This window comes from Triturus cristatus, chromosome 11 (assembly GCF_964204655.1).
Source record: "Triturus cristatus chromosome 11, aTriCri1.1, whole genome shotgun sequence".
NCBI lineage: Eukaryota > Metazoa > Chordata > Amphibia > Caudata > Salamandridae > Triturus > Triturus cristatus.
Window position 1 is genome coordinate 903760553 of NC_140594.1, and position 18512 is coordinate 903779064.

Genomic DNA, 18512 nt, shown 5'->3' on the forward strand with positions numbered 1-18512 from the left:
TGAGGAAGACATTAGTGACGCAGACGGCAGATGCACTTTTGTGAAAGGGCGCTTGAATAGTCAAGAGGTATTGTTAGGCTCCCTTTATTCCCCAAATTCAGATCAGGCCTCCTTCCTCACATGCATCTCCGAGGTGGTCGCCAGCTGGAGCGGGACCCCCTGGCTTCTCGGGGGAGAATTCAATTCTGTTTTAAATGTGGACCTAGACAGGTCATTCCCGCCTCTCAACAGGACCCTCCCTGCATCCAATGCACAGGCCCTCTCTGACTGGTTGACGCACTCGGCCCTCCACAATGTGTGGCAAATTCTTAATCCCACCGCCCACGTTTACTCTCATTATTCGGCAGTACACGGGCTACATGTCCGCCTAGACAGGCTGGTGGCCTCACAGGCCTTGCTACCCCGATAGTCCGAGGTGCTGACTCCCTAGGGTGGACCCACTCCGATCATAATCCTCTACTATTGCACCTCAGATGGCAACCATGTCAACCTCCAGTCCCCGCGTGGCATCTCCAACCTAGTGCCCTTGAAGATCCGGCGTTCCGGTCGTCACTGGGGCCTGCGATCTTGGCATATTTCGAGCTAAATGAAGGCACGCCCAGGGACGTGCTCATTGAATGGGAAGCCTTCAAAGTATCCACCAGAGGCCACTGTCTGGGGGCCACATGGAAAGTATGCAAACAACTCTCTGATTCCCTAACACAGATTGAGGCTCGACTTCTACACTTCAAGCGCAAAGGGGAGGGGACGGCAGAGATTTGCGGCGCCTGGCGACACTGCGCTGCGAACATGCAGAATACATAGAGCGGCTTTGCTGCCACAATTATGCTGCACACACAGCCCGTACACACTCTGCGGCAGACAGGGATGTCAGATTTCTAGCTTGGTTGATCCGCCAGGATCACACCCGTGCCCCGATTGGAGCATTGCGCTCACACACCGGAAAACTCTTGGTTACCCAGCATGATATACATGCCGCTCTGACACAACACTACACACTTCTATACCGGTCCCAATGTAGCTGTGCTGATCAGGATATATGGAGGTTTTTGGATAGTCTACATCTGCCCAAAGTGACCAGGGATCACAAGGTGATGCTTAATGAGTAGATCTCGCCGCAGGAGACTGGCGAAGCCCTACAATCCCTAGCATCTGGGAAGACCCCAGGGCCAGATGGGCTACCAGAGAGTACTACAAGGTGTATCACGTCTCATTAGTGCAACGGCTTGGTACTGTCCTCACCACTGCATTGGACTCTGGGCAGCTCCCGCCCCCATGCATGAGGCTCATCTAATATTACTGAAGCCAGGTAAAGACCCGGTTGAGATGGGTTCCTATAGACCTATAGCCCTACATAACACCAACTATAAAATACTGGCGAAGGTGTTGGGGGAGCGACTGGCACAGGTGGTTCCAGGACTGGTCCAAGCGGACCAAAATGGCTTTGTACCCACCCGTAGCACCGCCCTTAATCTGCGACATTTTTACAGGGTGGCCACGTATGCGACTGGGGAGTGGTGAGGGCGGGATGTATAGTACTGGACCTGGAGAAGGCCTTCGATTCTTTAGAGTGGCCTTATCTATTTGCACTACTGAAAAAGTTCGATCTTGGCCCAACCTTTCTGCGCTTGACACGTCTTCTCTACACTAACCCAACTGTCAGAGTTAAAGTGGACCCCTACATCTCCGATTCCTTTACCATACAGAGAGGCCCTCGCCAGGGGCACCCGCTGTCCCCACTCCTGTTTGCGCTCGCCATGGAGCCATTGGCAGAATTGCTGCGCCCTCAGTTGGGGGCCGGAATACCATTGAGAGATGCTATCCATCAGGTTTCACTGTACGCTGATGATCTCCCCATCTATGTCAGAGATATTACCAGTATCCCTGCCCGGCTGGCCCTGCTGCTGGAGGAATTCACCGTGCTCTCTGGTTTGAGAGTTAATGTGGATAAATCCTGCCTTTACCCATTCAAAGATGGGCTTAGTGACCCGGTATTTACTATGAGTGGCAGACCAGTACAGTGGAAGCCTGGCACGTTCCGCTATCTTGGAATTCAGATATACCGCCAACCGAACGATCTTTTTGATGGGAACCTAGGGAGGGCGGTGACATCCATTAAGTTGCAAATGCGCTTCTGCAGCACGCTACCACTGGCTGTCATGGGTAGAATAGCACTCACTAAAACGGTTATACTCCCGCGGCTCCTATACCACTTTATGAATTTGCCACTCTATGTGCGGGCCTCCTTCTTCACCACCTTTGAAAAACAGCTCAGGGACTTCATTTGGGGCAATGCCAGACATAGGTTGGCACTTGCCAAGCTGTATCTGCAGGTGAACCAAGGAGGGCTAGCGGCCCCTTATCTTGAACATTACTACCTCGCCTCTCAACTACAATGGATTGCACGGTGGTTGTCGAACCAATACTGTGCAGAAACTGCAACTATGCAGCCGACCTACCTACAAGAGCGCATTGTCAAGCTGTTTCATCCGGCAGCGCGCCTGCGTCCGCCAGAACCTCTACTACTTGGTGTGGCCTACAAATGCTTCTGCAGGGGTCTATACATAACGTGCAGCGTGATCCCCCATGCACCGGCGATACCACTGGAGGGAACTCCCACTAGGCAAGTGGTACTGACAACTCTTGCACTCCGGGAATGACAGGAAAAGGACATTCACACTCTTAGAGATCTGTATCATGATGGGGCACTTATTCCCTACACAATACTTGTAGACGAAGGGGGTTTACCGCCTGGGCAGTTTCCCACTCACCGCACACTAGTGGCCTCGCTTACGGCAAAATGGGAAGACATCAATACAGAACCGCAGACTCATCTTACGATGCAGTACTTGCACATCATGGGGCAAGGTAGACATTTGACAAACTGGTTTGCAGTCTTGCTCAGAACCCATGCAGCGATCAGTCTTGATACGCTCCGCCGTAAGTGGGAACAAGACCTAAGTCACCCAAGTACTTGAGAGCCTGACATGTATCCCCAGAAACATGCGCTTCCGACAGATACATCTATACATCATACATAGAGCATATCTCACACCTGCGAAAATTAACCAGTACTTTAATCGGGGGGATGTCATGTGCCCGAGATGCGAGGAAACAGGAGCCGACTAAATCCATATGTTCTGGACCTGACATAGGGTGGGCACATATTGGGGGGAAGTGGCCACATCATTGCATGCTTGCAATGGACAGGAGTTGCTATTCGAATGGCCAGTATATCTATTGCATAAATTCCATAGAACGCCCACCACAAAAGTTACGTCAAGATTTCTAGATCTGGGTTTAATAGTGGCCAAGAGGCTGTCCAGTAAAAAATGGAAAGCGTCTTACCTCCCCCCCCGCCCGTATATACGCTTGGCGTAATTTCATGCTTGCATGGGCCAAAGCGGAAATGTTCGCAATTAAATGTGAGGAAACCCTGGGGCTCCATAAGATCCCTATCGCCACGTTCTGGGAAACCATATACACCGAGCTGCAATATAGCATAGACACACCGCCTTCTGCTTCACCTGACACTCAGGCCATAGACCACTAGCGCGTCCACTGATAGAAGCAGCGTACACACAGCATCACTATCTTCATGGCTTGCACATACTGTTGACATACCATGTATGTACACATCTTGGACCCGGGGGAGGCTGCTGGTAGCTGCATTACGTATGGACCACACATAATACTGTCTATATAAGTGTGAGGAGTTGTGGGTTATATGGTTTGTTATACACGGTTTTCTATTTACTTTCCATTTCCCTCCTCTCAACTCCTACAGTTAATATATACAATGTTTCCCTCTTCCCCTCCTATGCTCCCTTTCCCCCTCTTGTTTTTCTTCTGTTTACTGGTGAGTCTTTTTATTGACGCCTACCTGTACATGAGCGCCAGCACAACCAATGACTCTGCATATCTGTATGTGCATATGCACGCTGAAGTAACCAGGTACCAATATTCACACCACAATGGACATTCCAGATTGTGAGATATAAAAGGAATATTATGTCACTGAGCTCCCACTTCCCTTCCCCTTCTCCTTCCCTCATCTTAGTATTGAAGAAGTATTGGAACTACACATATAGGTATTGTCCACCCAGACTCCTTTTGCTGTTTATATTGTATTGTGAAATGTACAGATCTTGAACAAGCACTTGCATGTGGCGCGAACTGTAACAACGGAAAAGCCCAACAGTGCATATAACTGTAACTGTCATATTGTGATTGTACAAAAAACTCAATAAAAACAGATTCACAAAAAATAAAAATCAGGGCCTAAGACTTAATGTATCATAGAAATATTTGTCTTCACTTAAAATTTCTCCTGTTTAAAAAAATTACTGTATTTTTCAGTTATAAATATGCATAGTGTTTAATGGCCACGGGGAGCAAGAGGCCTACTGTTTGTGAATGCAACACTTTGAAATGAGAGAAAATTAAAATAAAGAGTTAACTTAGCCACTCAGTTAATTTTTCCTTTTATTTTTCTCCCTTTGAAAATCATTCCGAAATATATTTTCGTTCTCATGTTTAAATAGTGTGTTAACAAGGACCTTTATTTAAGAGTGAAATACCTCAGTGCTTCAATTCGGTTCTTCACCTCTTTGCACCTGCCTGTATCATAAATTTGACTGGGCACTGCTCATTATCAGAACCTGCTATCTATTGCCTGATGATAATAATGTAAAATAAACAGAGCTTTCCTTCAACTTTAAAATGAAAATGTGACCCTGTGCTTATTAAAAAATGAACTCAAGGCTGGAAATTCTCTGAAGGTGTCTGTGAGCTTCTACTGTTTTTTTGGGATTGATTGGTTGGAGACACCTAATATAGCGTCTTTCTGATTTTCCTACAGTGAGATTTGAAAATCTGCAAACTGATGGCTACAAAATCGCCTCTAATCATTGGGTTTGTGAATACTATTGTTTTTTTTTTTAGTCCTCACATGCTACTTCCCACCCTTTCTCTCTCTGTAGTGCCCTAGGGTGATAATCGTCTCATATATAAGAGGCTATTGCTTACTAGACAGCGAAGGGGGGAGACCATGCCGTGACCAGGCCTTCCAAAGCAAGTTTCCTCCAAGAGATTTTGAAGCAACTTAATCATAGGACCATTCTTTTCTTCTTTTCAATAAACCATGATTTAAACATCTTATATCCCTACCCCTCACCCATAGTGTTTCATGAATAAAGTCCAAAATCTGTGCTTCTTTTTATGATGGCCCGCCATGTCCAATTTACCTATAGCTCTCATAGCTCTAATCCAGGTCAAAACTGTCGGAGAATCGGGCGAAACCCACAATCTGCAAATTTCCCTCCGGGCCAACAAAATAGCATAGAACACCAGCTTCATTTTATCATCAAGGCCCTTACCTTGTAAGTCCAGTTTTCCTGTAATGATCATTTCAGGGCTTACCTTAATACTTTGCTTTAGCACCACTGATAAGCAATTACTCACAGCGCCCCAGAAGTCCTTGATCGCCGGACATGTGACAAACATATGGATGTCATCCTCATTTGGGCTATGACATTTAGGGCACCGTACAGTTCCACCATCCTTGAATTTGGCCAACCTCTTTGGAGTCCAATGCGCCCTGTGGAGAGTGAACAGATGATTCCTTCTTAAATTTGCAGGCTTTACCACCTTATATAGAGTCAACATAGTTACTTGCCATTGTTCTTCTGTCGCAATCCTCGGCAAGCACTCTCCCCACAGGGTCTCCGGCAGTAGAAAAGGGCCATCTTCCAACTCAACAATAGACCAATACCACATCGCCACCTCTTTTTTAATACAAACATCCGATGCCAAGTTTTATTCAAAGTCATTATGCCGCCCGATGAGATGTTCTTTCCCGGCTACCCAGCTTTGAATATGAATATATTTAAATTTAGAAAACTTAGAACCCCAGTATGACTCGCACACCGACCACGGTAGTAAGCTTCCATCTACAAATAGCTTGCCCCATTTCTGAGGACCTTCTGTTTTTAATGCTTTTGCCAATGCATCTTCTGTCCAACTTGGGGCGCCCGGAGTTTCCCAAATTGGTGCTCCAGCACTGAAATATGAGATTTTTGTGGCCCTCCTAACCCGATACCAGACCGTAGCCAAATCTCTTAGGACCTTCAGTCTTACTTTTTTGAAGTATTTTGGATCCGAGAATTTATACATAAAGCCAGCCGGTTTAATCTTCTCAGCTCTCAACAAAGCAGAAAGTAATTCCCCTACAACCGAATTCCCTGGAGTACCCAACAACATTCTACAGTTTTTGAGCAAAAAGGCCCAAGAATAAATCTGGAAGTCCGGGGCCGCCAGACCTCCCTTGATACACTTTCTCCTAATTTTTTTCCATGATAATTGTGATCCCTTAGATGACCAAATGAATGACCCAATCTCACTCTGCAACTTTGCCAGTCCCTCTTTCTCAAACATAAGAGGAATAGAATCAAATAAAAAAGTTATCTTTGGCAACACCATCATCTTGACCAAATTAACACGACTGAAAATAGTTAATGGAAGATGGCTCCAGCCCCTCATTAGCATGGAGATATCCTTCCTGGCTTTAACAAAATTAGTTGTAGCGAGTTGCTTTATGTCCTGAGTAATTTGGACCCCCAAATATCTGATCTGCTTTTTAATAGTTACAGCCTCTATTGCCAGATTCCAAGACATGATTTCCGTTTTGTCCTTATTTAAGCAATACCCTGAAACTGTACCAAAGTTCGTTGTGATAGTATCTATTGTTGCCAATGATTGTTTCAAGTCAGACGTTAAAATAACTATATCATCCGCGTAAAGGCCGATCTTTCTAGTCCAACCCTGGAACCTGAAAGGAGGGATGCTGTCTACCTCCCTGATCTTGCAAGCCAGCGGTTCGATATAAAGATCAAACAAAAGAGGGGATAGGGGACATCCCTGCCTGGTACCCCTCATTACCTTTATGGGCTTAGGCAATATTCCATTAACTAATACTCTAGAGGTGGGTGACTGATAAAGGCGTATTAGAGCTTGACCAAAGTTTTCCCCTAATCGTAAGTGGATTATTAAAGCCTTAAAAAAAAACAGTTTACGCGGTCGAAAGCCATGGCGGCGTCAAGAGCAGCTACCGCCAAGAAGAGCTTCTGTTCGACAGCAACATCAATGCTGCCTATCAGAGAGAACGTTAATTCCTTTAGATATCTGCCCTTAATGAACCCCTTTTGATCTTCGTGGATAATACAGGGAATCGCCTTACCCAGCCTGTCTGCCATGATCTTTACAAACAATTTATAGTCACTATTTAAAAGTTAGATAGGCCTGTACGACTCCATGTATTTTGGTGATTTCCCAGGTTTTGGAATAACTATTATATTTGCCTGATTCCAGGATGCAGGAAGCTCAGTGCTACCAAGAAAAACTCCATGGAACACCTTGGTTGGTAGCGATAACAGACTCCAAGATAGACTTTTATACACTTCTACGGGAAGACCGTCTGGGCCAGGTGCCTTACCTTTCTTAGCTTGTGTGATGGCCTCCTCTACTTCTCCCTGACTTATCTCCTGGTCCAAGAAATTCCGGAAGTCTTCAGTTAAAGGCTTTAAGACTTTTAGCCAGTCCTCTATCCGCTGCATGTCCGGAATCAAATCCTCCCTGTACACCTCCTCAAAATATTTATAAAAAGCCTCCACGATATCCTTTGTTTCTGTAACCATACCCCCTGCTTCCCCTGCTTTCACTTCTTTAATCATATTCCTTATCCGGTCTTTCCTAGCTTTCCAGGCTAATAATTTGCTTGTGCCCTCCCCATATTCATAATGGGCCAGTCTGCTGGCCTCCCATTTTTCTTTTACCCTATTATTCACCACGAAGGCTAATTCCTCTTTCAGATCTACCAATTTTTGAACAATCTCTTCCTTCGGGGCCCTCCCCCTACTTACAATAGCTGCTTCACCCTGCCTAATTTCAAATTCCAAACGTGCTACTTCATGGAGATAAGCTCTTCTTCTACTTGCCCCCATAGCGCCTAATCTCCCCCGTAGAAAAGCCTTAGCCGTCTCCCAATCAATGTCTAACCTAGCCGAACCCACATTCTGTTCAATAAATAACTCAACTTCCAGTTGAAGACCCTGCATTGCTTCCTGGTCATACAAAACTGTTCGGTCCAGCCTCCATACTGAATCCAAATCGCGAGTCCCAGTCACAAGTTCCAATGCAACCGCTGAATGGTCAGATAGGTGTACTCCAACATGGGTAATTTGTTTTCCCTTATCCACTAATCTTGCATCTACTAAAAAATAGTCAATTCTAGATCTGTGGCTATACTTTTTGTTATAAAAAGTGTAGCCTACATTCTCCCCTGCCCTCTGTCTCCACACATCACATAATCCGAACTGATCAATCAAACCCCTTAATCTAGATGCCATTTTACTATTTGCCTGGGCTCTGCTACTCACCGATCTATCTAGCTTAGCATCTAACACTGTATTGAAATCCCCAGCAAAAATTATAAAACCTGTAAGACCCATCATCTCTTTAGCTAATTCGTCCAATGGACCAACATCGTCTTGATTTGGGCCGTAATATCCTATGACATGATACATAAAGCCACCGATCTTCAAATTTACTATCAGCCACCTACCCTTAGTATCTGCCATCTTACACTCAACCTGACAATCTAATCATTTCCTGACCAACAGAGCAATACCTTTTGTTACCGCCGACTGTGGTGTATAGAAAGCATATTTTAACCACCGAAGTGAACCCATACATTTCTTGCTCTCTTCCTCTGTTAAATGGGACTCTTGAAGAATCATAATATCTACTGGGACATCTTCAAATATTTCATAATCCTATCCCTCCTAGCTTTAACCCTTAGGCCATTTACATTCCATGACATCCAAGTCACCACCGCTGTCCTACCCTCCATCATCACACACCCACTTCCCTCTCTCTACCACCCAGGTGAAAAAGTAACTCATGAGAACCTTTTTTTTAATATTTTTTTCCCCACCCCCCTCCCCAAGCTATTCCAAACCTAACCCCCCTCCCTTTCCTATCACTCTATCCCTCAGCCCTCCACCCCCCTCCCGGGAAAACCCAACCCATAACATTAGGCCCAACCTAGGCCTTCCAAGTGCCGGTTTCAGTGGACGTGCTAATCACACTTTTTTACCCTCCATGACCCGTAATGCCACCAAATTATAAACCTCCGCCCTGACAATATTCCAAAAAACTATCAACGTCTTCCACCGCTCTAAAGGTGTGCATTTTGTTATTCCACATTACCTTTAAGAACGCTGGAAATTTCAACTGTACCGTAGCTCCCAACCTCCTCAGAGGCTCAATTCTTTTACCCATCTCCCACTGTCTGTTTGCAGTTACCACAGAGAGGTCTGACCTAACCTCTATTTTTGTCTCACCAACAGTTAGTAAATCCTTGTTCAGTGCAACCGCTAAGATCTTCTCTTTTAAACCATACGTTAAAAAGTTTATCAAGATCCTTCTGGGTTTCAAGCGATTTGGATTCAGTCTAAAAGGGTCTCGATGTATCCTTTGGATATCTAAAGAAATCTGCTCTTCTGTCTCTTCTAACTGTAGCTCAGTTTTTAATAGTTGGACAATAAAGCCTTTTAAATCATCCCCTTCCTTTCCCTCCGGAAGCTTCAAAATTTTTAAGTTATTCCTACGCTGCATATTCTCCAACTTTTCCAAGCGTTCCTCATAAGCCCTCTCCCTAAGTCTAGCCTGCTCTAGCTCCTTACTGTTCTCATCGACCTTGCCATGAATCACCTTGACCTCCAGCTCAAGTGTTTCTGTGCGCAGATTTAGCTCGTCAAATTTAGCTTCCAACAACCCCACTGCCTCCCTAATTCCATCTTGCTTTGCTTTAGACTCCTCAAACCCCCTGTGCATGTCCAAATCCAATTTTTTTAACAAGGCAATAACCACAGTATCCGAGTGGGCCTCACCCAACAAACCTTCGCTCCCTGCATCCTTACTCTCTAGAACTCCCCCAGACCTTAATGACTCAGCTGTGGCGGGGGGACTCCCCCGGCCTGGACTACCTAGTGTGCCACCCAATACTCCATCTGACTCCAACCCATCTTGATTTTCTACTTCCATCTCTAAGACCTTATATCTGTTTGGACTCAGGTGATCAGCCCAGTCTACCAGACTACTGTTAAGCCCAGTTGTCAGGTCTGCTGATTTTAGCCCTCTTTCCCCTGCTTCACCCCGCCCTATATCTGTTGAGTCGCAACCTCTTGAGAGTACAAGTGTCTTTGGGACTGGTTTGAAGTATGCGTTTAAAGAAGGGTTGACAGTAACTTTCTTGCCTAGTATCCCCGTCCTGTAGGTTTGCCTGGTCTGTCTTTTTAACTTACTGTGGGTTTTGCTCGTCTGTTATAAGTTTACGGTTTCTTCCCCCACTGTCCTTCCTGCACTTCTCAGTGCATAGCCTTTATTTATTTTTTGAAATGTTTTGGCTTTTATTTTAGGGCGGGTATCCACCTCTCTACCCTTTACCTCCAGACAACCTACAGAAGTATATTCAGAAATCTGCGAGGCTGCTTCAATTTTAGGGAGAGAAGTAAGTTTGCTGCCTTGCTTGCTGGCGGTTCCCCTCCCCACTGCCCCTCCCGCAGAAAACTGAATCCTAGAAACCGCCCGCCTCCCTCTACCTCGCTCTACAGCAGCCCGGCTCCAAAGCTCCGTTCCTGCCGCTGCAGTAAGCTCCTCCGACGGCTCCTCTGGAGGCCCCTCCTCCGCCGCCGCCTTCTGCAATGGAGTTTTCTCCGCGTCCTCCGCCGCCATACACCACCGCGATACTCGCACAAGCGGCCGAAAACTGAAGGATGAAGAACGTGCGTCACTTGACACCGAGTGGAATCAGGTAATCGGGTAATCCGAAATTCCCTTTTTTTTGCCGCTCACGGGTCTAGACAGTCATACAGCACGCCACCTTTCCCGACACTCCCGACCAGACTCCCTAGCTGGCCGCCATGTTTTCCCCAAGATTGCTCTTGTGAATACTATTGTTGAATACTATCCACATATTTATAAACTAGCTGCAGATGTTTCCGTGACTTTTACATAGATAGGCCAGAATGTCATAGCAAAGACAGGAAGAAGCTACATTGACATTTTTCCATTTAATGTATCTTCTCCCTAGTCAACCAATATGTAGGTTTTAAAAACGGGAGTAGGTATGATACAATGATGCAATTAAATATAATATTCATCCAGTGGGGAGTACGAGACTTAAATGCCCAACCAAAATTTTGAATAAACACAGAGGGTGAAAAGGATTAGTAGACATGTACTTATGAACTGAGGAAGACACATTCAGGCACAATCATTCAGATTCACAAGAGATCAAGGGACACAAGCACCCTGGAATGACTGGTTGTTGATCCCCCCCTTGGGCTTACAAATTGATGCCAGAGACTCTTAATTGCCTGCATTTCCGGGGTGTATAGACCCCCCTCTGAACTATTAATTCCCCAAGCCATTGTGGGGAGGAACTCGTTTTCTACCTAACGAACTATTACGCCAGGTGGGAATACGTGACCTCTGCAATCCTGCCATACCCTTGCTGCTGTCATTATAGTGAGTAGGTGTACATCCTGGGGGAGGGGTCTGTGGTAGATATGTATACTATCCATGTAGTCCCTACCCTAATTCCTCTTTTTTCTCCTTATATAGTTGTCCCACTGGGAGAGTATTGAAGACTTCCAGAACCCTCAGCTGGGGATAGGGTGACAAGGAGTATTCAGAGCGGCAGCATTTCTTATTTTCTCCACTTCCCTTTTCCCCGGGCTGCTCCCTTACACAGGAGTGTTCTGTTCCTCCGTGAGAGATTGTGCCCAGGGGAAGTGGGGGGGCTCCTCATCCATCTTCGTCCCCGATGGCCAATTCTCCAGGTTAGTGGCGTCTTCATATCTCGTGCTACTGACAGATCACGACAGTGACTCTGTTACATCAGGTATCAGCATCATGTGAATGTTGAATATGCCCCACTTTTCTGTCATCACCAATGTCACTTGCATGTTCTGCTTCCTCCCACAAGTTTAGCATGGACACACATCAGCTCAAATACATTTTATGCAAAATGCAACAAATTTGCACTGTGTAACTTTCTGTGTATGCTTACCCCGAGCAATCTCAGATTCTTGCAGATGGGTCAAGAGCCATGACATCATGGGTTATGCAGAGTTACGCACATAGAATGCACAGATGTAAGTATATATGTTAGCATCAATACAGACAATACACATACACATTCTGGAGCATTCCCCACTTACTTTGAGATGTGTTTGTATGAGGTTAAGGCCACAGTCAGGCAGTTTCTCCCCAAACGCATACCAGGTTTGGCCAATAATTGCTGTATTTTTTAAATAGATCAGAAGTTTATTCTCTTCAACGAGTATCTCATCAATCAATGAGGGCATCTGTCATTGTCTACTCTCAGGTGATTAGGGACTCCCTTCCTTCTAGTGGCTGTCCATATGATCTGAATCTTCTGTCCTTACCACTTTAGCACCCTGGTGCCTCAATGTAGAGTGTTCAAATAACCCAGGCTAGGTTTCACCTATATAAATGATGCATACATGCACTTTTACACAAAATGTCCTAAACAAAAAGGGATGTCCATGGTGATGACCCTACCATATCCTTAAATTGCTACAGAATTAGAATGAGAACCAGACAAATGATGACTGAGCCATGATGCGTGCTGTTATAGGTTGCTGTTTTCAATAAACAGATCATCCCACTGAAGTATTGGCTTGCAAAGCACATGCAAAAATATATTAACATATATCTGGATTGACAAACTTGAATGAATGATCAAAGATGGAACACCCTAATTTTTATCCATGAATAGTGCTACTCTAAACATGCTGTGTCACACAAAAGCAATTATCACAAACCTAAATGCCTGTTGACTTTACAAAATACAACACATCAGCGGACATCTGCATCCTATGTGCACCATACACTCTTCTTAAATAACCACAAAAAATAGTAAGAGAGAAGAAAGATTTCAATAACCCTAACATACCACCAGACACAACTGTGCAAAGGTTTAATGATGGATCCACATTTGATTGCAGAATTGCCTGCTTAATGCCCAAAATGTTCTCAATCTAGTAATACCAGCAACTTCTTAACAGAAACCATTTCAAAAGCCCTTCGATTGTCAAAATAAAGAGTTGCCTAAAGCAAAATATAGCCACTTGGATTTTATGTGCTGTGTTGCTGAAAACCACAGGCCTCGACCATACCTGTCAACCTGAAGAACAATCTCACTGTGTGAGGAGGGGGGGCTTGAAGGGGTGACCCTCATGCCGAGAAGTACCTAGGAGGCACTTTTGAACCCTACACTGCCTCCAACCCTCCTCCTCCCAAAAAATAAAAAGCTTGCTGAGGCTGGTGCCCATGTCCTGGGGTGTTTTCACACCTCTCAATGGACGTTGGCAGTTCAAAACCTACAAAAAGGAGCTGGAAAACCTCTATTTACAGCGGTTTTCAGCTCGTTTTCCTGTCACCATGTGATATCGGCATCTCACCAGTAGACCGTGTGATGGGAGCCAATATTGTGTGACAGACTCTGGCCCTGTGTCAGTTGGGAGGTGTGCTCTACTTGTTTCTTCAGCAGCTGAACAGGGAAATCCTATCTACGGCTACTCCTGCCTAGTGACATCCAAACGTACAAAGTTCTTGACTCTTCAGCAGCGCTGAAACTATGGAGGTAGAAGGTGCTAAAGCACCTCTACATAAGTTGCAATAGTTCAGGTGAAGAATGAGCAGCAAATGGGCCCTGCAAGCATATTTCTCCTGCCAGTATTTGTTGTGTTTACAAAGAACATCTATCTAATATCAGCCAACAACTTCAGACAAACAGCTGATAATTATTTTACCATCTAGATTGCATTTTATTTTTGAGGATTGTTTTTAGTTTTTTAAACGTACTCAAACTGTACAGAGTGTGTGAAAGGAGAAGTTTAAACTTAAATCTTTTTCTAACACAGGTGCATAAAGATTTTTTTAGCTGTAGAAACTAAACATTAAGAGGCTTATTTGATGTCGAGCGGAATTGCTTCCGACCGACACCCGGTCGGTGGTCCCGACTTACTCATTTTGATTCGATCGAACACTGTTCGGTCGCATGATCCTTTTCCTCAATGGAAGCTCGTGTTACAGATGTAAACTGGCCATAAAACAATCTCCCATTGAGGAAAGGGAGGTGCAGTTCATCCTGCACCCCGTGTTAGGTGCCAGAAGGTGCAGGGATCAATAGGGGGGCATCATAGGTGCCCCCTCAGCCTCCAACCCGAGGCCTTGCACCAAAGGGGGCCCTGTTGGGGTCCCTTAAACACACTTTCCAACATGGTTTTCATGAAGGACATGCCGGCATGGAAACCATGTCAGAAACCGTGCATCGAAAAAGGCCAGCCCTTGAGATTATTAGCAGGCTTCTGATTGGTAGACGGGCTCTCTGAGCCCGTTGGAAGCCAGACGGAATGATTGGCTGGTTTACTTTCCGACCACCTCCATCATAATGAGGCAGATGAAACGTAAACCTAGCTGCCCATTATGATGTGGCCCCCCGGTCGGAGCCTTTACAGGCCGCATCATAATCGGCCCCTAAATATATTTCCAAATATCTCTTAGTCATGTGAAATACACAAAAAGAGATATTGAGTCTTTGGGCCTGATTCACAAACGCCATTTTCTATGTATTTTGCACTTAAATGTGAAACTGGATTGACATGTGAGTGTACATTCACAAAAATATTATTTTTCACTCGTAAATTGATTTTCCCTGGCATATTACCAAACCAAATATGGTGTAACGCTGCACGTGAGTACATCTTGTCCGAGGGGTTGGGGCCTGACCATTGGAGAATAATCACAAACCCACACATTTGTTAGGTTTCACAAACTTCTTCAAGATCCATTTCTACCCTGGAAAAATTACTTCTGCCAATCAGAAAAACGAATCCATCCCAGGGTGGAATGGAAAAAGAACACCTTCGAATTTGATTAAGATGTAGAAAAAGGGGTTTATATATGAGGGGAAATATTTTTACTTTGGAGGAAACATTTTTTAACATTTAATTGTAAATGTAGTAATGCAAAAGCAGTTTTCCATGCACAATTGTTTAGTTACACATACAGAACTATAGTTGTACACCCTTTCATGTGAATCCTTAAATAGTTTCCAAGACTGACCCTTATAAACCTGAAATAATCACAGATTTCCAGGATTAATTTTTAAGTCCTTTTAAATCTGAAAAATATGTAAATATGCACCCAGTCCAGTGAATAAACCCACCAAGGAAGATGTACACATTTTTTAAGAATGTTGGCCCCCACCTGACTGTATTTTTTGATGTAACAGGAAAGTGCACTGTACTATTATTCTAACATGCTATTTATTATCTGCTGACAATCATCAGCACTTTTTTAAAGTGCTACTCAATATGTGAGGCGACCCAACATTTCCACATATTACCATTGGCATGCATTGCAAATTTAATGGTAAAAACACCTTTGTGAAACATTTTCCACACATCAGTGATACAGAGCAAACTCTTTATGCAACACAAAGAGGTGGTCCAGGGTCAGTACTCCCCTGAGGGTGTCCTTTGAGAAGGGGAGAAAAGGGGTCCACAGCCTCTTGCGGTGGGTGCAGTCACTCACTGGACCTTCCTGCAGTGGAATCCCTGTTTCCCCTTATAAAGCAGGCCATGAGCTGCTAACATTGTGAAAGACAGATCTGCTGCTAACAGGCAAACAAACACACTTGTTTAAGTGAAGGTTTTTACTTGCCTCATGCAAGTCTATTTTCCATCTTAACATTTAAAATTACACCTGTGAAGCTTGCTCGCAAAATGAAAATAGTGAATGAACATCCAGGTATTAGATGTGGGTACAGAGAAAGGGGCTTCCTCAAGGAACAAAGTATTTTCCACATAGAACAATACAAAAGATTGAAAAAGCATATTTGTGCCACATTGTCACATCTCTATGTTTCCACTTGGTGTACATTTGTTAGTCAGGCCCAGAGACATCTAGGGCCATATGTAGGAAGCCCAATACCGGTCGGTAACGGCCGATGTTCGGTAAAAATCCCGTTACCGACCGGTATTCAGGCTTTTGGTATGTAGGGGGCACATTTCAGGATTCAGTAATTTACCGAATCGGTAAAATTACCGATTCGGTAATTTTACCGATTCGGTAAATACCGAATCCTGAAATGAGATGTAGGGGGAGTGTACTAAAAGTTGGTGGTAAATGACGAATGGCTTTGAAAAAGCCTTTTTTTGCACTTAGAAGTGTGCAATGTGGCATACATACATGCCCTTAGGGCATGTATGTGTGCCACATGTGCACACATGCAGGAATCAGGGGTGCAACAGGGTGTCACTGTGACACCCTGCCACCCTTGATTGTGCTCCCCCCATTAACGAATCGGTATTTACCGATTTGGTAATGGTAACTGGCTTCCCATTGATTCCTATGGGCCTCCTGGCCCATAGGAATCAATGGGAAGCCAGTTACCATTACCGAATCGGTAAATACCGATTCTAAAATACCGACCCATTCCGAATCGGTAAATATTACCGATGGATTACCTACATAGCATTTACCACTTCATAAATACCGAATCGGTAAAATTCGGTATTTATGAAGTGGTAAATGTTAGGCCACCTACATATGGCCCATAGTAACCACAATGTCAGGGGTTACAGAAGTGAGCCACAAACTTCTTTGAGCTCCAAATGACCCCACCTGGTCGACCCCCTTTCCCACCAGGACACTCGGGAACCTGTTTTTTGCTGGAAAAATATGGACAGAAAGAAGTAAGCCAACCTCTTTGGCCATCATTAAAAGTGACGGAATTGCACCCAGAAGAATATCTCCAGGTGAAATTATTCCACCGCCAAAACTACTTCCAGGAGCGAGTCCTCCTCGCCCCCCCTGCCCACATAATTGCGACCCTTTCACCTTTTAATTACTTCACTGACAACGTGATTTGGTGCCTTAAAAGGGCGCAGTTTGTTCAAATATAACATGGTTGTACCTTTCACAAATCATACGGCCATTCATAAACATCCATGTTATCGCATACTTTTCATTGTCTTTGTACATTCATTGTCGTAGTTCTGTCACAGACAGTATATTTTGCGAGGCGTCCCTTCTGCTGGGCCTTTGTGTCTGCGGTTCCAGGCTTCACCTTGCTACAGAATTTTGCGGAAGTCTGTCAGGACCTGCCCGGGCTGCAAGTGCCGTATCGCTTGCCCTGGCCCCTTAGTTGGCCACTCGCCTGCTATTCAGGGCCCCTGCTGTGTGGCATCCCAAAGACCCTGTGTGAGCATTTCATCTACTCTGCCTGTGGCTGTGTCCTTCATTTAGTTCCCTCAGTACCCCTGCCATGAGGCATCCCAAGGGCCCTGTGAGAGAACCATCTACTCTGCCTGTGGCTGTGTGCCGTCATTAGCTGCCTCAGTGCCCCTACTGTGAGGCATCCCAAGGACACTGTGTGAGCCTTCCATCTACCTCTAGTAATTTTTCTCTCTTTTTGTGTATCTTTCCTGGGTTTCTTCCACCATGCTACCTACAGTTTACCGATCGGAGGGAGCTCCCCCTACTCTCCGCTCCCCTTCTTCTTCAAGAGAAACCCCATCTACTCTACGACCACTACAGTGTTAAGTAAGAACATGACCATCCCCATCCCTGTCAGGAGTCCCCCGTTCTCAAATACCATATTTCTGCTGACTTGCCATTGTCAGCCCTAAAATGTCCAGACTTCCTCATATGCTATCCCCTGTACGTTATTCCTGTCCTGGAGTACTACTTCGCACCTCCACTAATCTTTGTGCAGAGAGGAGTCAGTGGGCTACCATTGAAGTAAAATGCGCTATAGATTCGGCATGCCAAACCTATCGCTGGTCAAGTCTCCTGCTTGCCGAAACATAGTGGGTGACAACTCTCTCTCCCAGTCGCTGACTCATATGGCTCATAACTGTTTGCATTTAGGATCTGATTGAACACAACCGCAGCTGCTAGAAGTCAGTTCCGTGCCTTTGCTTATTGCTAATCCTTCCCCTCAGATGTTCTATTCTGTTGTCCCTTGCTCCTACTAGCATCTCCTTGGGATGTACTCTGTGTCTCTCCACCCACTGAAGAGCCCCACTTTAGCGCTCCATTCCCTTTGCTTCACTTGTGTCTACCCTCCCCTTCCTTTGCATGTTGGCTGCCTGAAAGGCTTATGAAATGGCACAAAGATGACTGCCAATCTTAACCCTTGTTAACTGAAACTTGGGTTTCCTGTATCGAGACCTGGAGCACACCTGCAATCTGCTTTACTGTAGACCGCTTGCGCAAGAGACCCCTCCCTCTCCCAAACTTATGCCTCTGGCTGCTAGAGAGCTTACCACGTGTCATTCGTCGTCCTCTGGGTTCTACAGTGTCTTGACAATGTTATCTCGGGCAGGCAACTAGAAGCTGCATTGGTAACCAGT